A 20,648-nucleotide genomic window follows, 5' to 3' on the forward strand; every position below is an offset into this window, starting at 1 on the left:
TAATTTTAGATGACAAAAGTGTAATTCTAACGAAATAAAGTGAAATTATAACATAAACAAGTGTAATTTTAATCAAGAAAAGTGTAATTTCAATCAACTCACCCTTGAATTATAAAGGATTATCATTTTGTGATAGTCTGTTATGTTGCATGCCAACTTTTGAAACTCTCTATCTCTCGGGTCGATACGAGTTCACGGTTGTGGCCACTTTGTGGAATCTGTCAATTCGTAATTCCCCATTCATCACAAATAGCCTAATCCTCGCTTTGCAACCAACACGCCTGACTTTGTGTCTCCTACCTGAGTCCTGACCGCCACTACACTCCAATTGTCCCTTCTGTTTGAACCCCTCCCGGTTGCAAACCAACAGTTTAGATTTGATCTCCCCTCCACGCCATCTCTTAGTCGTGTACTTACGCACATCAAAACCACAAGCAACAAAGATAAATTCTATAAAATGTCACCGCTTCCTCTATTTCCGGAATTTCGACCAACATAGAGGGTGAACTTAGCTTCAACGTCTTTGCAAAATTCTTCTTCGTTCGGCTTTCGTTTTCCATTGTGCTCAATATTATCTGACAATAGCGTAATTATTATCAATTGTTTTCATAACAACTTAAAGTAACCCATATATTTGTTAAAATTATATATTTCTTAAAATTACACTTTTCGTAGTTATCATTACACTTTTGCCTGTTAGAATTATACTTTCTACTATTACAATTATAGTTTATAAACTTACTGACTTTTTCATTACAATCAATCCTTTGGTTGTTAAAAATTACACTTTTTCGTGTGACAATTATACTTGTTTCTATTAGAATTACGGTTTGAAAACTTTAGAAATTGTCTTTTGCAATAACACTTTTACTAGTAAGAATTAATGTTTACAAATTTAGAACTTTTGCCTGTTATAATAACAATTTAACCTGTTAAAATTACAGTCTAATCTGTTAGAATTATACTTTTTATTATTACAATTACAGTTTCAAAACTTGCTTTTTTCATTACAATAAACCATTTGGTTGTTATAATTACACTTTTTGTCTGTTACAATTATACTTGTAATTATTAGAATTACGATTTGAAAACCGACATATTTTGTCTCTTACAATAACACTTTTACTGTTAAAATTATACTTTTATCGATATAATTACACTTTTATAAGTTATACTTACGATTTTGACAATTTCAATTTAAGATACAAATATTACACTTTTGAAATTCAATTCTACCATAATAATTACAATAATACTTTGGTGGCTTAAAATCACACCTTTTGCAGTTAAAATTACAATTTCATCGCATTATAATTACACTTTTTAATGTTACAGTCATGTTGCAGATACTATATTCACTGTTATAAATTTCAAGCCTGACATATGATGTTGAACTCTACCATATAAATAACTCCATCATCGAGAAGTTTAACTTATTATTCACAGAGTTGATATTGAACTCCATAATGATGGAGTTCATGTTAAAAGAGTGGATTTACAGATTTTACATAATAAAAAACAAGCTTCAAAAAAAACCTAAAATACACTTCCTCATCATATTTAAACAACTGTTCATATCTAACCTAATGTTTTCATAAAAATATGATATATAAACTAACATGAAGAAAATAAAAAAAACAATCCAATAATTACCATGGCCAAATGGAATCATTTGCAAATCCGTCATTTTTTACGTTGGACGTTGGTCTTGTTGTTTGTTTCTGAGCTTGGAGGATAATAATGGAAGATGATCAAGGAAGCTGATAATGCAAGCTGATAAAGGAAGATGAGAAATGAAGAAAGTAGGATTTGCTCTAAATTTTCGCCAGTCTGATGAGTTTTTTTTTCAAATTGTGTTTTGGTGGAGTATGTTTAGAAATGTGTTGAGGAAGGTTGTTGAGTGATTATGCATGTGTGTGTGTGTGCACAGTGGGTAATAGTCAATTGTACTGACACACACATCCTCTCTCCTGCTCACCCTATTTCCTTTTTTTTTTCACGCGTATAATGGGCTTAAAGTAGGCAAATCTCCACTCTCCATTCTCCTAATCCAAGGGCCCTAATAAAGACTTAGGGACTCAAAAGATATTAAGGACTTAGAAGAACTTATCACTATATATATATATATATATATATATATATATATATATATATATATATATATAGAGTTAGGTTCAAAAGAGTCCACAAATTTGGTTGAGTCCATAAGTCCATATCTCTACCATTTGATCTTACAAGATGAATGGTTGAGATTAAAACAAAAAAACACTCACCCAACATGCAATTAATGCTTTGTCTCCCATAATTTCAATTTCCAATTTTTATAATCAATTATTTTCTCTTTCCTATCAACTAATTTATTAAATTAATATACTATCATCTATATTTCAATTGCCAAAATATTATAACGAAATTTCATACCCGCGTAAAATAAAAGCGGGTTCGTAAAAGACTCCGTAAATCTTCATACGGACTCCGATTAAAGCGAAAAAAAAGGGTCCTGCTATACGTCGTCGACAATTTACTAATTATCGTCGACAATTAATGTAAATTTCCAAGTTTGCCCTCCATAACATAACTCCATTTCCGTCTCACTAAAATGCAATTTCCGTCTCACTAAAACACAAGTCAATTTCCGTCTCACTAAAATCTTTCAAACAAAAAAAAAAGACGGTTTTTCAAAAAAAAAAAAAAAGCGGGATTTGTAATTAACAACATGAACGAGAACTTAGCGATTATCGATTACCGCACCAAAAATTAATCTAAGTCAGATAATGATTTTTTTTTTCAAAAAAAAAAAAAAAGAAAAGAAAAATTTCCGGACGAAAAACATTTTCGTCCAGACCAAGGTCCGGACAAAGAAAATTTTCGTCCAGACCATGGTCCAGACAAAAATATTTTTCGTCCAGACCCAGGTCCAGACGGAAAATATTTTCGTCCAGACCCAGGTCCAGACGAAAAATATTTTCGTCCGGAATTTTTTTTTTTTTTTTTTTTTAAAAAAAAAAGTTAATTTTTTTTTTTTTCCAGACGAAAATATTTTTTGTGTGGACCTGGGTCTGGACGAAAATATTTTCCGTCTGGACCTGGGCCTGGACGAAAAATATTTTTGTCTGGACCATGGTCTGGACGAAAAATTACTTCATCCAGGCCCTTTTTCAACAATTTTTTTTTTAAAAAAAAATTATTAATTTCCGTCTTAAATTAGTTTTGGGTGCGTGGATCGATAATCGCTAATTAAAATAAGTTTCAATAAATTAAAAAATTAAAATAAAACGAACTATCCCGAACGGGGTTTATTAGTAATTATTAATTATTTTTTTACGAAAACAAAACAAGATAAGGGGGAGTGTGAGGGAGGGGTAGTTTTGGAAGTTCATTAAAATTGTTGACGATAATTAGTAAATTGTCGACGACCTTTAGCAGGCAGGAAAAAAAATCCTATATTTATTATTTTTTCGAGCCCAACGCAATGGTAATATTTTTGAATACCATTGAGTTTTCGAAATTTTGAGTACGGCTAATTACTAGAAAGTTACACCCTATTTGCTTGAAATTATCTCATTTGCTTGAAATTACACTATGCCCACTTGAAGTTATACTATTTTACTTGAACTTAATTAATTAATTTACTCATATAATTAATTGGATTCCGAATGAAGAGGCGAGGGTGGTGGAACGAACTAAAGTTACACACTTGCTTTGTTAAAGTTATACACGCCACATATTAAAGTTACACCTTCAACAATTCAAATTAGATAGACATGTGATGAAGTTACACAAATTCAAATTTTACATATACAAAATTACCAAAGGACTAAAGTTACACCCGTCAAGGATAAAATTTACACTCGCAAAACACTAAAGTTACACTCGTAAATCAATAAAGTTACATAAACTTGTGCTAAAATTACAAAAATTCAAATTAATAAATTCAAAATTTATATACAAAATGACCCTAACAGATTAAAGTTACACTCGTGAAAAATTAAAGTTATACTCATAAAGCACTAAAGTTACACTCATGAAGCACTAAAGTTACATAACTTGTGCTAAAATTACAAATATTCAAAATAGTAATATTCAAACTTGTATATTTACAAGATTAAAGTTACACTCGTAAAGTACTAAAGTTACACCCTTACCAAACTGAAATTACATGAAATGCAACCGAAGTTACACACTACTTGAAGTTACACCCTTACAAGAATAAAGTTACACACTATATAATTGAAGTTACAACATTCATCAACAATCATCAATCTAAATGAATCAATCTAAATCTCACATCTTCATCGTCAATCTATACATATCAACATCTTCATCATCAATCAATATCGCCAACCGACTTATCATCACCATCATCATCATCATCATCATCTCCATCTTCATATGAAAACTACAATTAATAATTAAAAAATTTAGATACAATTCATAATAAAAAAAACAATCATACATATCACTATATTTAAAATTATCAAGCCATTTTAAATACCTAAGCAACGATTTCAACAAAATCCAAAAAAAATTAATAAGAAACAAACACAAACCATTATATTCCAAGCAACCGATCAATCTATAACACCAAAGACATATCAACATCATCATCATCAATCAATATCGCCAACGACTTATCATCATCATCATCATCATCATCATCATCATCATAAAAAAATTGCAATTAATAACTAAAAAATGTAGATATAATTCATCAAAAAAAACAATCATACAAATCACTATATTTAACATTATCAAACCATTTTAAATACCTAACAACGATTTCAACAAAAATTTAAGAAACAAACACAAACCATTATACTTCGAGCACAATCGATCAATACTGAATATTTTGAAAACTCAATGGTATATAAAAATATCACCATTATGTCGGGCCCGAAAAAATAATAAATTTAGGCTTTTATTTCGCCCTAATCGGAGTCCGAATGAAGATTTACGGAGCTTTTTAAGAAGTGGCTTTCATTTTATGCGGAAATAAAAATTTTGATTTGTTTTGAAAATGAAATAAAAATGAGAGGTAAATGAAATTCTAAGAGAAATAATTAATTAGTGTATGGGAAATTGGTGTAAAAGAGACAAACAATTAATTATGCATAGGTAGTGTGAATTGTTTGTCTTTTATCTTTTAATCTTAACCATCCATTTTTTAAGATTCAATGGCTTAGATGAGGACTCATGGACTCAACTTAAAATGGTGGACTTATAGGATCCTATTTCTATATATATATTGATGGGGCATATTCTGCACCCGCTGACCGAGTCAACATATTGAGCAAGGTCAAAGATGTCCACAGCAAGTCAACGACTTAGACAGCCTAGCCGATGCAGCCTGTCGGCCTGTCTCTTGGGTCTCGGCCCGGTAACTAGCCAGCCGGGAAACATACCCGCGTACTCATATCCAAGACCCCTCGGCCGGCCTGCCATAGGTCCATCGGCCGAGGGTAGAACGGTCTTTCCACCTGCTAGCCACTTGGCCACTTGGCCACTACGTGACAAAAGGTGAAAGTCTATAAATACTCCTCAACCCTCATTGAGGAAAAGACACACAATTTAACCTAAGAATCACTATTCATCTGGTAATATCTTCCTTATCTCTCTACAATATACGCTTAGCCAAGTAACAACAACTTATCTCTCTAAGTTTACTGACTTGAGCGTCGGAGTGAGTTCGCTCGGCCAAAGCCGAGCCCTCAGTTTGTTCATCGTTTCAGGAGACCGAAGGGAGGATTCAAGCAAGGACATCATTCTACAAGCTACGAGTGGTAACAAATAACTGCTCTGGAATTAAACCCGGAACAATTGGCGCCGTCTGTGGGGATAGAGATACTAGAAGCTAGTCACATTCATTCCCAAAACAAAAACCCACCCAAAAAGCTAAGAAGATGTCGAAACAACAAGAGGTATTCGTAACTGACGAAACCGAATTCCGCCAAGATGATACCGTCCACAATTCTGGAGTTGCGCAGCCCTCCACCGGCGGAGTAATCCAACCGGAGTATGGAATGCCAATAATACCAGATACGTCGCTGCCCGCCAACCAGGTCACCATCATGGGACACGTGGTTGATGCAGCTAAGCTGAAGCTACTCCTGGACCTAATTGGTAGTACGCCGGCTCACACTGTCACACCGACAAGAGCGGCGGAACCCGTCCAGGAGACCAGGGTCCAAAATGTGACTCCGAGAAACTTGAACGGAGCGCTAGAGGAAACTGACCCTGCCAAGACGCCGGAGGAGCCCAGAGTAGTCGTGGTAGACCTAAGTCCTTCCCGCACTCATGGGAGGACAGCGTCGCCGCGGCACCAACGAGACCTACCCCAGAGGAGCGAAAGAAGTCCGACTCGTCAGAGTTGGAGAAGAAGCCCGACTCACCAGAGTCGGAGGAGAAGCCCTTCCCGCTACGAGGAGAGGATCCGGACTAGGAATGCGAGGAGCCGATCGCCGCGTGTCGTTCGACACGTGGTCAGACAGCCCCTCAGTGCCTATGTCCTTGAAACCGCCGTGCCAGCCAAACTGAAGTTGCCGGCGCTCACATACAAAGGGGATAGCGACCCCACCGACCACGCCGAAACTTTTGAGTCGTACATGTCGGTGTGGGAGCAGCCCGATGAAGTCTGGTGTCGAGTCTTCCCAACAACTTTGCATGGGATGGCTCAAAGTTGGTACAAGAGGCTTCCCGACGGCTCGGTATACTGTTACGCCGACCTAAGGGACGCCTTTTTAGCCCAGTACTCTTGCAATAAGAGGAGGGCCGTGGAGACATCGGATCTCCTAACTATCAAACAAGAGGGGGGCGAGTCTCTACGCAGCTATGTGAAGAGGTTCGACGGCAAGGTTCAGCAGATTCGAGAGATTAATCCCGAGCTGGCGGCCTTCGCGCTGATGAAAGGCCTCCCGAGGGGAGACTTAAAAAATGAGCTTATCAAGAACGGAGGCCTGGGCCTAGACGCCGCTAGGAAGATGGGCGACCAGGCCATCAAGGTGGAGGACTATCACAAGACCTGGGTAGGCCCCAGCGAGGCCGAACACTCAGAAAAGAAAAGCCGTCGGGAGGACAACCCGGATGAAGGACGCCGTGACAATAATGGGTCACGGTCCGATGAAAGACGCCGTGACAATAATAGGTCACGGACTGAGAAGTCCGCCAGGAAACATAATCCGGCGGGCGCTGGGGGGAGTTCGGAACTGTACTACCAAAAGCGGTACAATGATCACACCCCCCTGATCGTGTCGGCCGCCGAGGTCTTCGCCCTGAGCAAAAACGAGGGTCAGGAGTGGGAAAGGCCCCCCAGGCCGAGGATTGACGGTGACACGAGCCGATCGTGAGTACCACGCCACACACGGCCACTTAACTAACGATCACGCATCTCGAAAAATGCCATTGAAGAGCCGATCCGGAAGGGGAGCCTCGGCAAATACGTAGCCGGAGGCCAAAAACAGATGGCGGGTCAAATAATAAATCCGTCTTTGAACGGATAGAGTAATCCATGTTGTCATCGGGGGCAACGAGAACGGTGGGTCCGCTCATGGGCACAAACGGCACCTGAATGAACTATATCAGGCCATCAACTTTGTGCCCAACACAGCAACCCCCGCTTCCAACATCCCCGATATAACCATTGGGAAAAAGGACTACGAGGGAGTCATCGCTCCTCACAGCGACCCACTTATAGTCCACTTGGACATAGCCAACCACTTGGTGAAGAGGTGCCTGATTGACACAGGCGCCTACACAAACATTATGTACAGAGAATGCTTTCTCAGCCTCGGTCTGAAGGTTGAAGACTTGAGCCCCCGCACCAACCCGTTGTACGGCTTTTTGGGGCCTACTGGTACCACTCAGGGTCAATCAGGCTGCCGGTGATGTTCGGCGAGGGAAGTGCGGCCAAGAGCATTATATCCGAGTTCGTTGTCATTGACGGTTCGTCTGCCTACAACGTCCTCATAGGCCGAGTCACTCTGAGTGAGGCCGACGCAGTAATGTCCATCCGGGCCCTGACATTGATGTATGTCTCGGACCGGGGGGAAGCGCATAAGCTCATCTCAAAGAACGAGAAGGATGAGGTAGTCAATGTCCAAGTATCTGCCAGAGGGTGCAACATGCAATCCTTCAAAGTGGCGAAGAAATCAGAGAAAGGGAAGAGCCCATCCTTGCAACAGGAGGGCGAACGCATGGATACCACCGTCGGCATGGTGGAAGGAGCAGAGACCGAGGAGGTGGAGATTGACCCAGGCCGCACCGTAACTGTCGGTGTCAACCTGGAACCAAAATTTAGAGCCGACCTCCGGACTCCGCCGAGGAAGAATAAGGATGTCTTCGCCTACTCGGCGGCCGAGATGCCAGTGTGAGCCGGAGGTGATTGTTCACAAGCCGAACGTACTCCCCACCGCCGCCCCGTCAAGCAAAGGATGAGGAACTCCTCAGCCGAGAAGGATGAGGCCATCAAAGCCGAGGTAGATAAATTACTAGCGGCGGGCTTTATCATGCCTTGTACTTATCCTGAGTGGTTAGCTAATGTTGTAATGGTGAGGAAGTCATCGGGAGCATGGAGGATGTGCGTAGATTTTACCAATCTTAATAAAGCGTGCCCCAAGGATTGCTATCCCTTGCCTCGAATAGATAGTTTAATTGACGCCACGGCAGGCTACACCATGCTGAGCCTGCTGGACGCCTTCTCGGGGTATCACCAGGTGTTCATGGCCGAGGAAGACATGCCTAAATGCGCATTCATCACTGCTAACGGCACATATATGTACAAAATGATGCCGTTTGGTTTGAAGAACGCCGGTGCAACGTACACAAGACTGGTGGACAAAGTGTTCCAAAATCAAAAAGGGCGAAACATTGAGGCTTACGTCGACGATGCTATTGTAAAAAGCAAGTCCGACAATGAGCACTTGGCCGACTTACACGAGACATTTTGTTCACTAAGGAAATACAAGATGAAGCTCAACCCAATGAAATGCAACTTCGGTGTCCGGTCAGGTAAGTTCCTCGCGTACTTGTCGGCGCCTGGGGAATTGATGCCAATCCAGACAAAGTCCGAGCAATCCTAGACCTGCCGGAGCCAAGGAATCGAAAAGAGGTTATGATACTGACCGGGAGGATGGCGGCTCTAGCCCGTTTCATCTCTCGGCCAGCCGACAAGAGCACCCCATTCTTCAAAGTGTTGAAAGGGAATAAAGACTTCAGCTGGGGGGAGGAACAGAGCACAGCTTTCAAGCAACTGAAAGCTCATCTTCGGACTCTACCAACTCGTCGTGCCGATCCGAGGGAGACGCTATACCTGTACATAGCAGTTACCTCGGCCACGGTCAGTGACGTGATCGTCAGGGAAGAAGACAAACAGCAACACCCAATCTACTTTGTCAGCCATACGTTGTTGCCCGCCGAGAGAAATTACCCGCTGATTGAAAAAGCAGCCTTTGCTGTCGTCATCGCCGCAAGAAAACTAAAACCCTACTTCGACGCACATCCCGTGACGGTCTTAACCGACCAGCCATTGGAAAAAGCATTGGAAAAATTCGAACAATCTGGTAGGCTTATCAAATGGGCGGTGGAACTCTCCGCCGGCATTCAAGACAAGCCAAGGCCTTCGATAAAGGGGCAAGCACTTACAGATTTCCTGGCCGAATGCACATATCAAGAAGAGCCAAACCCCGGAGTATGGGAAGTATTCACCGACGGGTCCTCCACGACGAACAGCGCAGGCGCCGGCATCCTTATCATCAGCCCAAAGGGGGTACCTTCTCGGCATCAAACAACGAATCCGAATACGAGGCGGTGATAACCGGAGTCGAGCTAGCTAGAGCCGCCGGAGCAGAACACATTGTGTTGAAAACAGACTCGCTATTGGTAACTAACCAAATCAGAGGAGAGTATGAGGCTCGGGACGACGGAATGGTAAGATACCTGGAAAGGGTAAAAGCTGACACAGCAAAGTTGAAGTCTTTCCAGATCCAATGTGTTCCCAGGTCTGAGAATAACCGGGCCGACGCTCTCTCAAAGCTTGCCAGCTCGACCATCAAGAATGTCACCAACCGTCTTTGGTGGACATCAGGAATGCCAAGAGCATCACTGAGGCCGTCGGCATGGTGGGCAACATAGAGACCGAGACAACGTGGATGACTCCGATAATGAAATACAAATTAACAAATGAATTACCGGAGGACCGCAGCCTCTCGCAAAAGATAAAAAGGATCGCAGCAAGGTACTTGGTATTTGAAGGAGAATTATACAGGAGGTCCGTAATAAGGCCACTCTTGAAATGCGTCGGCCCCCCACCGACGTGAGTCGATTCTCGACAGTAAATTCACGAAGGCATCTGCGACCATCACATGGGGGCAAGAACACTAGCCCACAAAGCTCTCCGAGCCGGCTACTTCTGGCCCACCATGCTTGCAGATTCCAAAGCTAAGACCAAGAAGTGCACAAACTGTCAAATGCATGCTCCGGTGATACATGCTCCTTCCCGGGACCTACAACCGGTGCTTAGTCCCCTTCCTTTCGCACAGTGGGGGATGGATATGCTAGGGCCATTTCCAACGGCCTCCGGAGGAAGAAAGTTCTTGATCGTCGCCGTTGATTACTTCACCAAATGGGTTGAAGTCGTAGAAAGATTCGGCGAAGACCACGGGCCGTCGAAAGGTAATCTGGGAAAATGTTATAACTCGTTTTGGGTTGCCCCAAGTCATGGTATTTGACCACGGCCGAGAGTTTTGGAGTGACCTGATAATGAACTGGTTAGAAGAGCTTGGCATCAAGTTTGCATACTCCTCCGTCTGCCACCCACAGAGCAACGGGCAGGCGGAGGCAGCCAATAAAACAATCCTCAACGGTTTGAAGAAGACAGTTGAAGACCTCAAGGGAAGATGGGCCGATGAACTACCCGGCGTCCTGTGGTCCCTCCGGACCACGGAGAAAGAAGCAACGGGGTACAGTCCCTTCCACTTAGTCTACGGGTCCGAAGCAGTCCTGCCAATTGAAGCAACGGTGCCAACATTCAGAACGGCTACCTTTAACCCAGTTGAAAATGAGGAAGGCCTGAAAGCCTCCCTAGACCTGGTCGAAGAAAGCCGAGATACAGCACGCCTCAACTTGGCAGTATACCAAAACCGGATGAGAAGAGCCTACAACCGAAGAGTCCACAAAAGGGACTTAAAAGTGGGGGATCTAGTCCTAATAAAGTCGGCCGCCACCAACAAAGGAAATATTCATGGTAAATTGACGGCCAACTGGGAGGGTCCCTACAAAGTGGTTGAAGAGATGAGGCCGGGTACATACCGGCTGACAGACATGGAGGGTGTGCCTTTGATGAGCCATTGGAACACCGACAACCTAAGAAAGTACTTTGTATAGCGACGGAGGTGTCCAAACCCACTGTGGGCACCCCAACGTATGATCATAACAAATGAAGAATCACCCGAGTTTTCCATCAAAGTGCTTGTCCCCTCCATAGTTGTTTCGAGGTAGACGCCGACGGTTGCCACAAGGCAGTCACCCCAAGAAAAAGAAACGTTGTCGAGCCGTAACCCCGATTACCTCGGCCAAAGCCAAGAGCGACGGGGACACAACGACCGATACGCTAAAAGAAACGTATACTCAGTACAGTTGAGACGCAATTCTAGCCGCCTCGGCCAACCGAAGGCCTGGCAGAGGAAGCGATCAATATGTCTACAGATACGAACGCTGTCGAGTCGTAACCCCGATTACCTCGGCCAAAGCCGAGAGCGACGGGGACACAACGACCGATACGCTAAAAAGAGGAAGCAACCAACATGCCAACATGTTTAAAAAGACGTTAAAAACAGTTGAGATATGCATCCTAACTGCCTCGGTCATGCCAAAGGTAAAAACGAAGGCACTCAATTCATAACGCAAGAACACAAGTGAAGGATTGTAATCAAAGCCCCGGCCAAGCCGAGGGCCAATAAGACAAACTTTATTGAAAATGATTACAAGGAGAATACAGACGACGGCCGTCCCCACAGGGATAAGCCTAGACACAACCTACCAAGAGTTTTACAACAAAACAAGGAAAAGAAAAGCAAAAGATTACAAACATATCATTTGAAGCGCCAAAAGATGGCATGGAGGAAAGGCTCAATAGTTGGCCCCCGAACAGCTAAAGCTATCCGAGATGCCGGGTGAGTCTGGTGACGACCGCCCGTCTCCCTATGCCTGTTGCTGCCCTCCATCGGCAGCAGCAGCATCATCCTTGGTGGCCGGCTCAGGAGAAGGCTCGACATTTTCAAGTGCTTTTAGCCTCTCAGCCTCCTCTTTGGCCTCCCTCACCTTTGCATCATAGGCCGCCTTGGCCTCAGCTATCTGAGCCGCCTTCGCCACCTCCGCCTTCTCCGCAGCTTGTTTTGTTTCCGCAAAGATCGGCCATCTCATCCAGAAGCTGGTCAAATTTATCCCACGGGAAGGAGCCTTCAGGAACGAGCTTCTTGATTGCCTCCCTGGTCGCTTCCTCGGCCTGGTCCCGGAATTGGGCGCACATCTTCGGGATAAGCTCAGTTTGAAGCATCTCAATATCCTTCTCCTTTTGAGCAAGAATAGCCCTTGTGTCCCTGTGCGCCTCCGACTGGGCATGGTACAGATCCTTCCATTCTTCCCTCTTGGTAACGACGGCGTCGTAAGCGCCCTTGTACCTGTCCCGCTCCTCCATCAACTTGGCGGTGGCGGCATCAGCAGTCTCAACTTTGGCCCTCTCGGCCACTAGCAGCTTCACAGGTTCGACCTCACGCTTTCGGGCAGCAAGGAGATCCAGCTTAGCCTTCCCGGCTTCCCCCTTTGCAGCGGAAAGATCAAGCTTAAGCCGTTCGATCAATGGCCCAGCTTGGTCCATGGCCTTTTCTTGCTCCATAATGTGGGAGCCGGCTAGTTGAGTCCACTTCGCCAGCCTCTTGTATATTCTCGTACCCTCTGCCACAAGCTCGGCGGGGGGAATCTTCTGAAGCGAGGAGTCAGCGGTGGCACATCTATCACCCGCCTTCTCAGGCTGCTTCTCTAGTTGCCGCTCAGTGAGAACGGCGACTGCCGACGGCGGATCTACAAAAAATTTACACAGAGCATCCACGTCAACATGCATCGACACGTCAGAGAGTCTGTCATCAGGAATGTCCAACGAACCAGCTAAGTCTGAACCGCAAGTTAGATCCGTACCAGCCTGGACCCTCTTAAATGGAGGGCCGGCTGAATCATTCTTCTCCCCGGCAACGGTGGAAGCAGACGGTGGCTCTTTTCTCTTCTTTGGAGGAGGAGGGCCCTTCGCAACGGTCACCATCTCCTCAGTGATGTCGACGACCTCCACATGCTCCTTCTGGACCGCTGGGGTTGAAGAGGGAGTTGGAATTGACGTCGTCGCCGACCTGGACGCTGCCTTTGGTTTTCTCTTCGGCATGCCTCCGAGAACCCGTGCTTGAGCCACCGCCGGTCCGGTGCCTTCGATTCTTCGATCCATGAGGTCGTGGGAGCCGGTCTGCGATCACGAGTCTGGGCCGTAAGGTGCAAATTGACAACGTTCTTGTCCTTATCAAGCCCTATCCTCCCAAGGATATCCTCAGACAGATCCGGGCCAAAATGATCTGCAAAAGAAACGAAGCAATAGTTAAGTAGAAGAAATAAAACGAAGCTCTAAAAACAGAAGCATGACAGACAAAGATGGGCCTCACACCGACCCTACTCACCCCGGTTGAGGGCAGATGAGGCCGACGCAAGAAAGCGCTCTCATCCTCGAAGAATAACGAGTCTGGGGCATCCATCCCTTCTCAAAGATCAAACAATTTGACGCCCGCTTCTCATCTCGCATTAAGATGGACCTTCAAGCGCCCACCTTAAGCTTACCCCGGAGATATATTTCTCATATTCTCCGGTTCTCGCACCGCAAGTGAACAAGGATCCGGAAAGACCGGGGCAATGGGTAGTCCTCCAAGACTTGGACATACACCCACCGCCGTTTCCGGTCCTTGCAAGAAGTAATCTTGGTCACGGAGGCATAGCCCGCTCCATCCGCATTGTACCACCCCACTTTACCGGAAGTTGATGGCCGAAGATGATGAAGCCGGCGGAATAAGTTAACCGTTGGGACCTCCCCCTTAAAGAGACAGAGCCACACGAAGCCGACTATCGTCCTAATGGCCAACGGATGCGGTGAGCCCACGGCGACGTTCATAGCTTTGACGATGGCCGTGACGTATTCATTCAAAGGAAACCGGAGCCCATACTCCGGTGCCGATGTATACGCCGATATGGCCCGGGGAGGGCAACAGATCGCCCGACCCTCCTCGGGATGACAATTTTGTACCCCTCACCGAAGGAGAAATGACCCTCGAAAAAGTTTCACCGTAACAATCGGCGAATTTATGGGTCCAGCACGATCAAGACCAGTCATACAGGCCTCTCCGTGATCCAGGAGATGCGGCCTCTCATCACCAGAAGGAATCCTTTCCTCACCAGCATCATCACCGTCATCATCGACATCATCATCCTCCTCCCAATCCTCCAAAGCTTTTGGATCGACCTCGGGAGAAGGAGACCTAGGGCCCCCAGACCTCATCGGGATGGCGTCTAGTATCCCCTCCTCATCAAGACGCGACGGGGAACCCCCCGGCGCAGAAGTGCTAGTCCCGGCGTCAGCAGCAGACATGGTAGCAATAATTACGTAACAAAATAAGAGATTGAGAAAAATTTGTTCGTTTACCTTGAAGAGAAGCACTAGCCGAAGTAAAGACTCTGAAGATTAGAAGAGAAGCCCTTGAAAGTTTAGAGAGAAGAAATTTTTTGGAGAAAATGAAATTGGTGGCCAATTTCAGGGACTAACTGCCCTATTTATAGGGGAAAGCCCATGAAGAAGGACCAATCAGGGCACAGCCCATGAAACGTCAGCCAATCAGCGAACAGACACGTGTCAGACATGCAACCACGGAATGTCAATCGTTGCAACAGTTAAACGTCAATCAACGCAACAGTGACCAAGCGTCCTCAACACACCCATTCATATCTCCTTGCCTATTCATCTTCCTCAGCAAATTCCTAAGTATCTGTTCTCCGCCGGCCACATGATCAACCAAGCTAGGTAGCACGCCGGGGCAATCAAAATCAACCTAAGACTCTCAACCCCGGGTCTCGGCCGGCGTCACTTTCTTTTTTCCACATCGGATGTCCTTTACACATCCATGTGGAGGGGGGATATGGTACGGCCTAAGCAGAACCAAGCCGAGATAGAAGAAGCCGCCGAGATAGAAGAAGCCGGGGCAGAAAAATTTTTACTTACGCAGAATATACGCTCAACATACATCGGAGCCCATACCACGGCATAGACTACGCTGGGGGCAAATTGATGGGGCATATTCTCGCACCACGACCGAGTCAACATATTGAGCAAGGTCAAAGATGTCCACAAAGAAGTCAACGACTTAGACGGCCTTAGCCGATGCGACTGTCGGCTGTCTCTTGGGTCTCGGCCCGGTAACTAGCCAGCCGGGACACATACCCGCGTACTCATATCCAAGACCCCTCGGCCGGCCTGCCATAGGTCCATCGGCCGAGGGTAGAACGGTCTTTCCACCTGCTAGCCACTTGGCCACTACGTGACAAAAGGTGAAAGTCTATAAATACTCCTCAACCCTCATTGAGGAAAAGACACACAATTTAACCTAAGAATCACTATTCATCTGGTAATATCTTCCTTATCTCTCTACAATATACGCTTAGCCAAGTAACAACAACTTATCTCTCTAAGTTTACTGACTTGAGCGTTGGAGTGAGTTCGCTCGGCCAAAGCCGAGCCCTCAGTTTGTTCATCGTTTCAGGAGACCGAAGGGAGGATTCAAGCAAGGACATCATTCTACAAGCTACGAGTGGTAACAAATAACTGCTCTGGAATTACACCCGGAACAAATGACAATGATGATACAATACCTCCATTCCATAACGACGATATTGTAGATGAAGATGCTAATCCCGGTTCAATTATTTTGAAGGACGGATCAATTGTTTCTCTAAAAGAAGGTATTGCAAGATTTTGATGCGTTTATTTTGTCTGATCGTCATTTTTTTGATGCGTCTATTGTAACTAAGAACAACTAAACAAGATTATATTGGTCAACCCCTGCATTTTATCATGCTAAAACAGATTGCACTTGTACCTATAAATTAAACAATGAATTCGTAATATATATCCGTCTACTCGTCAATTGTTTATGCGTTTAATTGGTGTGCTTGTCAATTGTTTATGCGGCTGGTACAATTTATCATCCAAAATTATTCAATCGTTATCATTTACCGTCTTTCTTTTGTCTGCAATTTTTGTAGATTTTGACGCCTCTGGTTATCTTGTCGGATTGAAGGCTACAAAATGGGAATACTTACTCACTCTGTACAACAAACATGCCGCAGCAACTGGTTTTGGTACCAGAAAAGGCACTCGTTTTAATGCTCAGAAGTAATTTTTATGTCTATACAGTCTACTACAAATTTAATGTTCAAAACGTCACTTTTATTATTTGCTTATGGTATTGATATCGGTTTCTATTTTTTGTTGCAGTGTGATTGCGTTGATAGAGTACGGAGATTGTATAATGAGTTAGGTATGTTGAGTGAATTACTTTTAGTATAAAACTAAAGTATAAAACGATTTATACTTCCGTAATTTCGTATAGATGGTAGATCATGTGATGGTACTATTGCAAAAATTTACATGACCTATAACACGTCAACACTCCCCCTCAAGCTGTTCATATCACTCAAAGTTCCATGTTCCTAGGCTGCATCGTCTCATTGTAGGCAAACGAGCTTAACTCCAATTTTAAAAGAGACAAATTTTTAAACGTTTTTCGAAGCATTATGACACTAAGCGTTCTTATTTGTTGGTTTTTAAATTCTACGTTACGTAGTATTGAAGATTACGGTTATGATTGCGGATTGTTTGGTTTGTGATTGTGCGATGAGATTATATTATTTCTCTATAGTTTTTCGATGTATATAATCAATCTCATAGATTGTTTTAGTGTTCATGCGATGTTCTCTAAGTAAATTAATGAGTTAGAATTGAGTCGTTAATTAAATTCAACATCCTGCTCAGACGTAACTAAGTATGTCTCTATCTATCTCTCTGTGTGTATGTATTGCTAATGGCCAGTCATTGATAAGTAATTATAGTCACATCTACAAATGGAATTTTATATCCATGCACCCACCAACTTTAGAAATTTAGTTATCTACATATTTATCCCACTACTTTGATCTTAGTCTTCGACCATGGCAGTTGCTAAAGCGAGTTTCATGCAAACCCAAATTCTAAGGTTGAATATCGTTTTTTATACCCTCTAATTGTGTTACTATTGGAGTTAGGTAAAGGGTACCAAAATGTAACCAATGATAAAAAGTTCATCCTCTTTAAGCTTGTATCGGGCTTATTCAAAGCTATTACTAATGCTCCTTCATCTCAGTAAATAGTTTACATTTGTTTTAAGTCACCCTTACAAAATAAAGCAAATGTAAAATATTCATATTAAACGTACAATAGATTCTACATACACTTATAACATTCATGCAAACCCAAATTCTAAGGTTGAATATCATTTTTTATACCCTCTAATTTTGTTACTATTGGAGTTAGGTAAAGGGTACCAAAATGTAATCAATGATAAAAAGTTCATCCTCTTTAAGTTTGTATCGGGCTCATTCAAAGCTATTACTAATACTTCCTCATCTCAGTAAATATTTTATATTTGTTTTAGGTCACTCTTACAAAATAAAGCAAATGTAAAATATTCATATTAAACGTACAATAGATTCTACATACACTTATAACATTGTCATTTAGTTTATTTAAACAATCGAGATAATAACTTGGTACTTGGTTAAGGTTATATTGAAATCAAAAATTATAAATGAGAAATATACATACCCTTATGCCATATGTTTTCATATGAGTTGGTATTTTTATATGAGTTGGCGTAAACTACTATATAATATTGAAAAGGATAATAATAATAATAATAATAATAATAATAATAATAATAATAATAATAATAATAAAAAAAAAAGTTTACATATATTTATCTTAATCATGGAATTTGTATTGGAATCAAAGTACTCTACATATGAGTTGGTGTAAACTATTATAAAATATTCAAAAGGATAATAATAAAAAAGATGATGACCAATATTGAGTAGAAGTGCATTAAAATAAAAGGATAACATCTCACTCAAAAATAATGATCCACCTGTGTGAATTTCAAGGAGTATATATGAAATAATGAGATAGTGTTGAGTTTATGGATTCAAGTACCTAAGAGGGGGAGGGGGTGAAGTAGGTACTATTTTAAAAATTTATAACTTCAACTTTATTGAATTAAAGTGAGTTACGAGGACAAAAGAGATGAGGAGATACTTTGAATAATATTGAAAGACTAAACAAGTATCACGATGAATGTTTGCTGAAGTATGAAAGTAACAATCGTTCGATCGTAGCTATTTGTCTCGGTTTGTGGAATACGATCGCAAACCAAATGTGACAAGATGATGAATCACATTTCAAGGTTTAGCAAAGCAAAACAAACAAACAAAATAAATTGCAGCGGAAATAAAGTAAGACAATGAAACACGAGATTTTTGAATTGGTTCGGCAAGAAACTCAAGTGCCTACGTCCAATCTACCTTTTTATTGCTTTCTTTTAGTGATCTACTCCGACAACTAAAAGACCCTTACAATAAAAGACACCAACCTACTCCGGTTGTAAAGTTAGTACAAGAACTACTCCGTTCTTATGACAAGCTAACTCGCAACCTACTCCGGTTGCCAAGAGTTAAGACTACTCCGTCCTAAACTCTACTAACACACTTAGAATGTTAAAGGATCAAGTTTCCACTAACACATTCTTAACAAAGAATAGAGACGGACAACTTTTACAAGATCAACAATTCATAAGCAAGAGAGTTTAGTATTATAAAGTAACAGTAGCCACGACTGTAACAACTTGAAGACTTTTACAGGTTTTGCAAATAAACACGATTTTTAAGCTTTAAAAAAACAATTTGCAAAGTTGGAAAATCATTTCAGAAAAGTCTTGAGATTTTATGAAGGAGAGGCACGGTTTATATAGAGAAGGTGAGTGAAGGGGTTGCTAGGGTTTTGAAGGGTCAAAGACCACACATGTGAAGGGCATTTGCAACCACCCAAAACTTGCACCAAAGAGGGCTCTTTTGCAAAGTCAAGAATAGAGAAAGAGTGTTTGAAAGATATCCTTAAAAGCTCATGCAATTTCAGAAAACAAAGGATGTGAGTAGGGATGGCAATGGGTAGGGTCTGGGTAGGGTCCGCCTAGACCCGGACCCGGCCCGAGATTTTCCCTTTGGACCCGTACCCGACCCAGACCCTCAAGGGTCTAAAATTTGAGGACCCATACCCGGACCCTATGGATAAGGGTAGGGTCTGGGTCTACCCGAGGGTCCGAGTTTCAAACCACTTTAGTAACGGGATTAACAAACTATGGGGTCTATAATATTAAAAAAAAAAAAATTCATACTACTTTAACATTATGAGTTTATTAATCTCTATTGTACACTACCAAATCCAATATACATACCAAAGAGATTAAGAAAGACAAAGAAGACCTAAATTAGTTTTACATCCAAATACATGTGAAAGAATCAAACTCGGAACCCAAAAATCAATACCGTACTTGATAGCCGTCTCCATCTGACCGTCGCTGGCTGCCGTTAATGGTGGTTGTCGGTCTCCGCCTATTAGAGAGTTGGTTGCCAGTCGCGTATCAGTGCTGTGGTGGTGGTTTTCTTGTGTCAGTGGTGGAGTGGTGGTATTGTCAGAAGAGTTTGGTTGAGTTTTATCACTTTATGGGATGAGGGAAGAGAAAGAGACTTTAGTTGGGTTTCTACGGTCTGCCAGTATGAATTCAGGAAAGTTGTGATTTTGTTTTTTGTTTTTTTTTTAATAAAGGGTCTAAGGGTCGGGTATGGGTCTCATAACTTAGACCCGGACCCGGACCCGAAATATTTTCTTAAGACCCATACCCGACCCATACTCATTGGGTCTGAAAAAATGAGACCCATACCCGACCCATTAGGGTCCGACCCTGAGGGTCTGGGTCGGGTCCCCGACCCACTGCCATCCCTAGATGTGAGACAAGTCACATGATGACAAGTTAACACAAATATGGCAAAAAACATTTCTTGTTTTCTAAAAGACCAAAGGGTTGAATTTGCATAAAGAGGAAACATTTTGAATTTAATAAATATTCAAACCACTCTTTGTTGAAGACCAACTCCTAATAAAATCTGAAATTTTATCTTTGAAAAATAAGAGTCACGTGAAGATTTTGAAAGATAAAAAGTACTTCAAGTTTTACGAATTATGGCAACAATCCAAGCAGCTGTTTACTAATGAAAGCAACAGTCGACTGGACTGTTTCTATTACTCTAAGATACTCTACTTTCTCGCTTGTACATTAGATGACACTAAGACTCAATACAATGAGATGATTAACAACTTCAACACTTCTTAATCCATGCTTGATTTAATCATTAATCTTGAAAAGGTAAACTAAGATAGCACAAATCAAATGGGCATGTCATCATCAACATAAGGAACCCGACAAATTCCC

General features: G+C 42.4%; 1 protein-coding gene across 1 annotated transcript in view; it reads right to left on the reverse strand.

Annotated features, from left to right (window-relative positions):
- Positions 1–4,110: 4,110 nt before the first annotated feature.
- Positions 4,111–20,648, reverse strand: part of LOC141599222 (nuclear pore complex protein GP210-like) — a 35,671-nt gene continuing 19,133 nt past the window's right edge. The window contains exon 8 of the mRNA XM_074419172.1: positions 4,111–4,399. The gene's annotated coding sequence lies outside the window, so the exon portion shown is untranslated. The remainder of the gene's footprint in view (positions 4,400–20,648) is intronic.

This window comes from Silene latifolia, chromosome 9, assembly GCF_048544455.1.
Source record: "Silene latifolia isolate original U9 population chromosome 9, ASM4854445v1, whole genome shotgun sequence".
NCBI lineage: Eukaryota > Viridiplantae > Streptophyta > Magnoliopsida > Caryophyllales > Caryophyllaceae > Silene > Silene latifolia.